Consider the following 10,157-nt stretch of genomic DNA (forward strand, 5'->3'; position numbering starts at 1 on the left):
GCAAGCTGTTTGAATGAATGAGTGATTGAGGTAAAGAAGCCTTCTGCAGCCATCCAGGTTGAGACTGCCCTCTCAGAAGCCTGACTCTTGTCTAAAGTGAGGTACACCTCTCCCCCTCCCCATTCATGCTTCCCCGTGGTCTGCCTGGGATTGAGCTAAAAAATGATATTTCATACATGTCGTCCTCATTATAACATCATCCCTCAGAGCGAAGCTCTCTGACCACCTGAAGACCTGTATTTAATGTGAGGAAAGGTGATTTAATGGAGTGGAGAGTGAAGCATAAAGCAGACAACCCTTTCAGAACAGCAGAGCAGGCTGATCTTCCAAGGGGAAAGGGACAAAAAGGGAAAGGAAAAAAATGGGGGTGAGGGGGAAACCCTAACTCTCACTCTCCTAATAGACTGAAATTAGAAGTCCTTTTGGTCAGCTCCATAAGAAGACAAAACTGAAAGGGGGTTCATCCCACCCTCTTCCCCACCCCGCCAGCGCATAGCTGACTTATCATGCATTTACCTTGGAGCTGATTATGTGCTGAGTTGAGGCAGACAGGGAGAATTTATTGGCATTTGGTCTCCCTTCACACATTTTGTTACAGCCAGACATCAGGGACTGAGCTGCGGGATATTAAAGGATTTGGAAGAGTTATCAGGGAATGTGACATATTTATCAAAACCAGGGAGATATTAGAAAGCTGGGTTGCTGCTACACCTGGGTGTGTTACATGATTAAAAAAGTAATGACAATGCATCCTCTTGATGGATTTTGCACCTGGGAGAATACTGAGCAGGTCTGCTGGACCACCGTGGGTCGAGAATTCACACCTAACAACCCCGTTGATCTCGGAAGAAAACTGTGGCTGCTAGGTCACACTTGGAATCCAGGTAGGGTCTTGGTTAAGCATGACTGCTAATCAATAGGACGGCACTTGGAATTCACCAGCTATCCCAAGTGAGAAAGATTACAGTCTTGGAAACCTTCCGGGAGGTTCTTCCCTGGCCTACAGGGTTGCTGTAGTCAGAATTGACCTGACTTCCATGGCATTGAGCTGTTTTGAGTTTTGAATGGCTGAATTGGAGACTTCAGGATTGGAGGAAGACTTGAGAACAACCTGAGATATGCAGGCGACTCAACTTGCTTGCTGCAAGGGAAGAGGAGTAGAAGCACTTACTGATGAAGTTCAAAGATGATAGTCTTCAGTATGGATTACAACTCGAGGTTAAGAGAACAAGAATCCTCACCACTAGACCAATAAGCAACATGAGAAACAGAGAAAAGATAGAAATGGTGAAGCATTTCATCTTACTTGGACCAATCCACAACCAGCGCTCATGGAAACATCTGTCAAGAAATCACTGGACAAATTGCATTGAGAAAATTTGTCACCTTAAGAACCCAGGAGCATCTTGACTCAAGGCATGATTATTTTCATGTGGAAGCTGGAAAATGCATAAGGAAGTCCCAAGAGAAGAATTGATGCATTTGAAATACGGTCCTTGGGAGGAATATTGAATACACCAAAGAACTTCTAGGAGAACAAACAAATCTATGTTGGAAGAACTACAGCCAGATTGATTCTTAGAAGCGAGGATGGTGACACTTGGCTTCATGTACTTTGGGTGTTATCAGGAGGGACCAGTCCCTGGAGAAGGGCAGCATCTTGGCCAAGCCAAAAGGAGGACAAACCTCCACAAGATGGGTTGACACAGTGGCTCAAATGTAGGAATGGCTGTGAGAATGGCGCAGGGAAGCGTGCTGTTTTGTTCTGCTGCACATAGAGTGGTCATGAGTTGGAACCAAATTGACAGCACCTGGTTACGCAATGGACTAACAGCAAGATCAACCATTCAAAATCACCAGCCACTCCTCAAGAGAAAGATGAGGCTTTTTTTACTCCCATAAAGAGTCACAGTGTCAGAAACTCACAGGGGGAATTCTACCCTGTCATATAGGCTCACTGTGAATTGGCATCGACTCTATGGACGTGAACAGCAGCAACAACAACAACAACAACAAAACACTAATGGTGCCTGGGTGCATGCGCAGACACCCATCCACTTGCACTGGGCTAAGTTAGTGGTTTCAGCAGGAAGCTTACCTCGGTGGCTTCCAGAACTCCCCTGGACTGAACCAATTTACACCAGGTCCTTCAAATATTCCTGGTACCCTGGGTATCTTTCATTTCCCGGAGTTGGTTGTGTGACTTAGGCTTGATGATCATGGGGCCACATGAAAGACACCTATGTGCTCCAACCACTGCCTTCCGAGAGAGTGCTGCGGCCCATTGCCTTCAAGTCAGTCAGCTCCTGACTCATGCGGTCTCCATGCGCTACAGAACACAATGCCCACTGGTCCTGCCCCATTCCTTCAGTGGGTTGTAGATTTGACCCCTTGTCAGCTGGGGGGTTTTCAGTGGCTGATGTCTGAAAGGAGGTCACCAGGCCTTCCCTCCTAGTCTGACTGTAGGCTGAAACCATTGCTGAAATCTGTTCAGCATCATAGTAATATGCCAGCCTCCACTAGCAGATAGGTGGTAGCTGTAACAGGAGGCACACTGGCCAAGAATCAAACCCAAATTTCCTTCATGACTAGTGAGAATTGTGCCATGGAGCCACCATTTCCTCTCTTCTGGTTTCTAGTGTTTATGTATACAAGATCACAGTACCTTCTAACAAGCAGTAAATAAGACTGTACCACGAGTCACCTCTATTTAGCACTCCCCCCATTTTTCCACATGAATTATTCAGTGTATGACAGTTTCAATATGTCTGTCTTTTTAAAAATTGCTGGGTGAACTTAAAACAGCACAAGGAAGTGCCAGCATAGCAAAATGATACCCACCTGCTTATTTATCTTAAGAGAAGAAAAGTCGTGAATGCATTCACTCAGGTGAAAATATCATTAACAGAAAGAACTGACTAATGGTCACCAGGACCCATGGTTAATCCAGGCTTGGTCATCTGATTCCAATCCATCAGACCTAGCTATAAATCACTTATATATCTGGGTAATAAAAAGCAAATATAAATTTTCAAAAAGATTAACATTGCATGGGATATAAAGAGACTCCATAACAACTACAGGCATAAATATGTCTCAAGACAAACTCATTGTGTACATCTGGAATACATATTATCTCTTGCTGAAACACGTTTCCCACTAGACCCTACCCCAAGCCAGTAAAAGTCATTAATTCTACAGTAAACTGTGGATTCTACTACTCTGAAATGGGAGCTGTGTCTCTAGACCTAATTTGGGGCTGTTCATACTGAGGACTCACCAATACCCTTCTGTAGGGACCACAGTCCAGGTGAGAATCAGGAAATCTGGACGACAGGCAGGATATAGGAGCACTGAGACCTCAATATGCTTCTAGGGGAGCATAGCCCAATGGAATTCCATTTCTGCACCCCTGGCAGGAGGAAGTTGATCAGGAAAGTAATGGTTTCTAAGGCAGTATTTCTTAAACTTTCACATGCATGCACTTACCCAGGTTCCTGGAAATCAGGGTGGGAGGCAGATTCTGATTTTGTGGGTTCAGGGTGGGACCTGGGATTCTGCAGTTCTAGAGGCCCTGGTACTTTTGGGCTGTTAACCACAAAGACAGTAGTCTTAAACCCCCAGCCACTCCTTGGGAGAAATATGAGGGTGTCGACTCCTGTCAAGAGTGACAGTCTGGGAAACCCACAGGGGCAGTTGTACCCTGTCCTATAGGGTCACTATGAGTCTGCCAGTCCTGGGCCACCCTCATATCTTTCTGATGTTTGAACCCATCTTTGCAGCCCCCGTGGCCATGCGTCTTGCAAACGGCCTGGCTCTTTGTCACTGGCCCTCTCCTTTAATCTGACCAGAAGGGTTCGTCATCTGGCCCTCTCTCTGACAAGGTTCTGCCTTGGTTTACTAGTCCTCCACTACCTGACAGTGGTTCCATGATTAGCATAAGGTTTTCAGTGGTGTATTTCATCATCCTCAGTGTGTCCTTACTCTAGAAACCCTGCTGCGGCTTTGCCCTTTACATGACAGAGCAGTGACCTGCACCCTGACCTTCCTTTCTGTACCTAGCCACAAATGGACAGATTTTAAACAGGTCACAGATTATCACCGACCCATGTACCACCCTTTGATCGGCATTGGAGTAGATAATAAATCACGAGTAGTCCTGCACAAGGAGATGGAGCCCTCGTGGCTGAGTGGTTACAAACAACAGCCGCTCCAGGCGCACCAAAGGCGCTTTTAATTCCAGTAAAGAGTTAACAACCTCAGAAACCCAGATGGGCAGTTCTTTCCACCTGCAGCTACCATCACTGCATGTGTTTGTTAAGATGGAGGAGGACATAGTGGATTGGGGTGTGACATATGCGCTAATGTTGGACTTGTAGACTTCAGCTGCACAGGTTTGGGATTTTTTCTCCATGTGCATTTACCCTTTATCTAAAGCTCTATTTTATACATTTCAGTTTCAGTGGATTTATTTCTCTAATGTACTCAGACTAACCCAAGTAATATAAGAAAAGGCAGGACACAAGTAAGCACCCATTTCCGTTTGGGAAAGACACTAAACAGTGAAAAGCTATTTTCATCCATGCCATCTCTGGGTGGCACAAACAGTAAAGTGCTCAATTCATAACTTAAACGATCATCTGAACCCAAATCGTGGTACCTCAGAAGACAGACCTGGTGGTCTGCTTTTGTAACCTCACACAGCCTAGCAGGCCCTATATCACTCGGTTCAGTTTGGCTCTGCACACCTGGTAGTTCCATGACTTGGAATCTACCCCACAGTAACTGTTTGGATGAAAGGTACTCAGTTCTCAGTTATGTCCGATCCCATCCCGACGATTTTGTCAAGAGGCAGTCCTGACCGAAGTCAAATACCTCATGATTCTAGCTTTTTTTTTCTTATATTTTTTTCCACAGGTAGTTAAAAGACTTTATTTAAAAGGCTTTGAAGTCAAAAGTAACACCCTTGATAGAATTTTCTTTCATCCTTTAAGTCGGCTCTGCATATATATAATCAGTGATTTAGCTGTAAGATCAAAGATCCGTTAATTTATTTAAAATAAAATATATTTTAGTTCTTAAAATTTATTCCATACAGTACATATTTCCCTATAAATTCCCTACCTATACAAAAGAGGTAAATATAAAAACAAACACAAAATATAAAAACCCCAACAAAACAGTAACTGAGCATCTTTTTAAAAATTTTTTTAAAAACTAACAAGAGAAACCAATATTGAGTGTCTTAGTTAATATTAAAAAAAATGAAAAATCTCTGGATGGGGGACTCCCACCCCCTGGTTTTACATATCTCACCGTCATCAGTCTGTGGGTCTTGAATACATTGGATATAAACTTACAGCTACAATGGCATCAGAGGTGTGTGGTATAGCATGAGTGCATGCTACTTATGGTAAACTATCTAAAAAAAGAAAGAGAAGCAGATGGTCATAATGCAGCTCATCATAACTATAATACAGAACAACTCAGAGATTGTGTTTTCTGGGTCTTTGAACTGATATGAGCCAATTGAGTTGTGGGCTGATGAACTTAATGTGAAATTGACCTGTTTTTTAAAAGCTTGAATGATCTGGAGGTTAAATGGAATGGGGGAAAGTATGGCTTAAATCCTTGGAATAGTGATTTGGGGACCTTTCAGGAACCTGTTTCATGACGCCAATTTACTTCCAACACTGTGGATAGTGACATACATTCAATGAAGCAAGTGCTTGACTGCCAACTTTGAGCCGGCTCTATTATTGCCTACTCAGTCTATCCAGACATTTCCTTGCAAACTGGCATTATTTTTTTCAGACAAATAAGTTTCTAATGGCTTATTTTTTCAATTTCCATAAACCACATTATTTAATAACTAAATTTTTTAATCTCCACAAATGAAAAGGTGGTTATAAAGTATAAACACCAGGGTTATTGGGTAAAAGGGACTGCAGGACACAGGGTACTAGGAACTTCAGAATCCTAGGGATTTGGGTGGAAAAATTGATTGAGGCACACTAAGACACCGCTTGATGTTGAATAGCCCTCATGTGAACCTACGACATGTGATATCTAGACAGTGAGCCCTCCTACTCAGTCACAATCACCGACTCCTCAGAACTGTTTTGGAGTCAGGGGAGACTGCATATAATGTCCCCAGAAAGGATCAGTGTCTAGGCTGGAGTCTGAACGCATCAAAATATTAAAGATGCTTGCTTCTGTTTGCATCGCTTTTATCCCTATCATTCTTCTGCAGGCAAAACCCAGTCCCAGGCGGATGGCAACTACAGTAACCAGACTGTTCTGTCTGACTTCTACGTTAGGACACATAGACCATCTGAATAAACCCTTTGATTCTGTGTCCCTCTCCTTCCCATAGGCAAAAGTGCAGCCAGCACCAGACCTTAAACATGCAGACAAAAGGTTTGTCAAAAGTCTAGAAAGAGCAGTCAATACCCTGAAAACCTAGCCTGCAGAAGAGAAGACACAGAATCATAAGCTACAACTGAAGAAAAAAAAAAAAAAGCTCCAGGTGGGTGTCATTCAGACAACTGATTCCAATGAAAACACTTGAGCTTCTCACAGTGTAAAATTGTTTTTACTTCCATACTATTGTAATTCAAACAGTTTCCCATATCTCACCTCCAAATGTAACTCCAGCAGATTCAAGTATATTAAGGAAGAGGCAATTATTCTGGTGTTTCCCCTGCACCGATTATGGAGCATCAAACAGTTTTACTATTCTCAGCTCATGCCTTAGATTTTCAACTATTTGAATGGGAAGGGAATCTTAACATGCCGCGTTTCATAGGCTGACTTCAGTGTTGCCTCACGCAGATTACGTTTTTCATTTCTAGAGTGCCTCCACATGAGTTTTTTTTTGGGGGGGGTGGGTTAAGGAGCATTATCATTTTCCCTCATCAGTTGTTGATGGGAAATTTTACATCCTGCAGGTTCCCGTATACAATAATTACATTAAACAGTGGAGCTTTCTGTATCTTCCTGTTTTTCACAACAGGTTATGCTCACTCATATTCTTAGCTTATCACGCCAAATGTCCAAGTTGCACAGGTGGTGTTAAATGAAGGGCGGAATGATTCATGCATTGGTCACTTTAGCATTGCAAGTTCTTGAGCATCTTGATTTCGAAATTCAGTAAAGTGAGATGATGCCTTAGCCAGTTAAATGCTACTCCTTCCAAACCTCACGTACACTCAGACATATCTGAGCAGAAGCCACATTATCTATGCGAAACAGCTTTGGGTGCTCCCCAGCTATATGCAGATGCCCACCAAATATGAGATTATTTTGCTTTCTCTGACTTTGCTCTTAATAGCAGTCAGCCTCATTTCCATCTCCTTTGTAGATGGTTGTGAATTCTGGGGGGCCTATGGCATAATGGTGGGCTTATGAGATTAAAAAGATCTTTTAGGGAAGTTTTCTTGATGTGCATTTAATATTTAATTACAACTCTCTTTTATACACGTGTGTCTGTGGATTTCAACATTTCAGTGCACAGATTAGCACATTCCCATAGCGGAGTGAACCTCCCTTCCGTCATGTCTATAGGTATTTCTCCTTCCTATGGGCAGTTGGACAGTAATTTATCTGGGGAACGTCTGGTAAACCAGGACAATGGTGCCTCCCCAGCTTTCTGTGATGAAGGGCCAGGCCATTGGTTACCTTTATAAAAGTCTCCTGACACGTCCTAGTGATGTCTGTTTCTGGGACCATAGTGGCTTCCTCTTCCTCGGTTGGTCTTGTTGGTAGGTGCTGTCCAGTTGGTCTGCTTCAAAGCAACCCCAATGTACAGGACAAGGAAAGGCTTGCCAGTCCTGGACCACCCTCATTTCTTTCTGATGTTTGAACCCATCGTTGCAGCTCCCATGGCCATGCATCCTGCAAACGGCCTGGCTCTTTGTCACTGATCCTCCCCTTTAATCTGACCAAAAGTGTTCGTCATCTGGTCCTCTCTCTGACAAGGTTCTGCCTAGTTTTACTAGTCCTCCACTACCTGACAGTGTATCAATGATTAGCATAAGGTTTTCAGTGGTGTATTTCATCATCCTCAGTGTGTCCTTATTGGGGGCTCTTACAACTCTTTTTACAATCCATACACCAATTGTATCTGACATAGTCATACGTATATTGCCATCATTCTTTTCTAGACATTTACTTTCTATTGAGCCCTTGGGATCAGCTCCCCCTTTTTTCCTCCTCCCCCACTCGTGGTTCCTTGATAGATTATAGATTGTTATTATTTTCATATCTCACATCGACCATTGTCTCTTTTATCCTCAGCTTTCTGTTGCTCCTCTCCCTGCGAGGGGTGTGCAGTTATATGTCATTCATTGCTATCGGTTCTCCTTCCTCCCATCCTCTACCCCTCTTCCCCCTACCCTTTTGGTATCTCTATTCCCATTCCTGTTCCTGGGTTCCATGTGTTGTGAGTTTTATCTCTTGCTAATACCTATGCACTCTAGTCCAGAGTGGGAAGCGGCACTGGGGTGATGATAGTTGGGGGTGACGAGGCCTCAAGGGGTCAGAGGCAGATTGTGTGATTCATTGGTGCGATCCATGTCTCCTCAGGGGGGCCTCCACCCAGTGGGACACAGCATCTGGGAGGCTTGTGGCTTTCTCCTGAGACAGCATGGTGGCCAAGGGCCCGGGCATTGAGGGTGGGACTCTGGGCCTGGTGTGGCAGCACTTGCCGAAGCCACCCCCTCCCCCAGGCACCCACCTGGATATGGACGAGCACGTGAGACAGTTGGCTGTGAACTTTGAGGGTGGCCTCAGCGTCTCAGAGCAGGTGGGGTCTGGCCTGAGTCAGCTCCCACAGCTCCAACCAGGAAGCCCTGCCCCCAGCCGGGGGTCAGCAGTTATCCCAGCATTCTCATTCCTCCCCCTCAGCTTCTGTCTGGTCAGCCCTTCAGCTTCCTGGCTGGGTTTAGAACTTGTCCTAAGCTCCCAGAGGGCCACCGTCCTGAGATCTTGCTCAGCGCTTCAGGCCTTTCTGCAAACTCTCCTCCCAGGAGCCCATTATCACTAGCAGTTTACCCCTTGCTCTAACGATGCTCCAGGAGGCCTGCTTGGGAAGTGTTGGGCTGTTGCCTGGTTCAGTCCCACTAACTGCTCCTCAGGAGAAAGAAGAGGTTCCCTGCTCTTGGAAAGATTTACTGGCTTGCAAACCCTCTGGAGGATCCCCATGAGTCAGCAGGTGGGGTCATTCTAAAGCCCGGCACTCCGCAGGTAGCCACGTTGTGTGCCACCCAGGCATGCTGTGTGTTTGGAGGAGACTGCACACCCTTCAAAGGTAGAAGCTGCACCCCTCCATGGTTCTTGCATGCAGCAAATGCAGGGCCCCTGAGACTCCGGGCCAGCCTCTGGGCTAGGATCATGGGCAAATCGTTATCTCGCCTAAGCTCCATCTGGGCTGGAAACGCAGTAGCTTGTACTGTGACCTGGGTCAGCCTGGGGCTGTGCAGGGCATCCTCAGCCCAGCTCAACTCTTCCCAGAACGCCCTTGCAGTTGTAGGGAGCCCCTTGCTTGGGAAAGTGACCCTGCTAAGTGGGCTTTGTGACCAGGCTCCCTGATCCACCGACCCAGGTTTGCCTCCTCCACAGGCTGCAGACAGCAGGGGCTGCCCTGGGTTTCCTGAACCCGGGTCCTCTCCAGAGACAGTGTGGGCAGGACCTGGAGGGTGTGGAAGTGAGTCGTGCTGGGAAAGTGGATGGAGGAACGGAGGGTAGGGTAGATGCTGGGTGGGCTGAGGGGGCAGGAGATGCCCTGCAGAGTTCTAGAACCAGGGCTGAGGGATGTGGGAGCTGTTGGGGCCAGCTGGCCCTTTCGTGAGTTTTAGGAGCTGCCTGAATTCCATCCACATTGACCCTCTCCAGCCCCACCTTTGGCAGATGCTGGAAGAGAAGTTCAAGGTCTTCCGGGAGAAAGGGCAGAGTGTGGGGCTGCCAGGGTGCAGGCCCTGAGGGAGCTGGCAGGTGCCCTGGAACTCGCCTACCCAGCTCCATGGCCCAGAGTCAAGTCCACAGGAGCGGCGTTGAGGCCACATGGGTGAGGCTGGACAAGGCAATGAAAGCCCGCACAGAGGTGGGTGCCCAGAGGGACAGGCCAGTGACAGCCAAGGGGTTCGGGACACAGGGGC

This window comes from Tenrec ecaudatus, unplaced genomic scaffold, assembly GCF_050624435.1.
Source record: "Tenrec ecaudatus isolate mTenEca1 unplaced genomic scaffold, mTenEca1.hap1 Scaffold_1513, whole genome shotgun sequence".
Classification (NCBI taxonomy): Eukaryota; Metazoa; Chordata; class Mammalia; order Afrosoricida; family Tenrecidae; genus Tenrec; species Tenrec ecaudatus.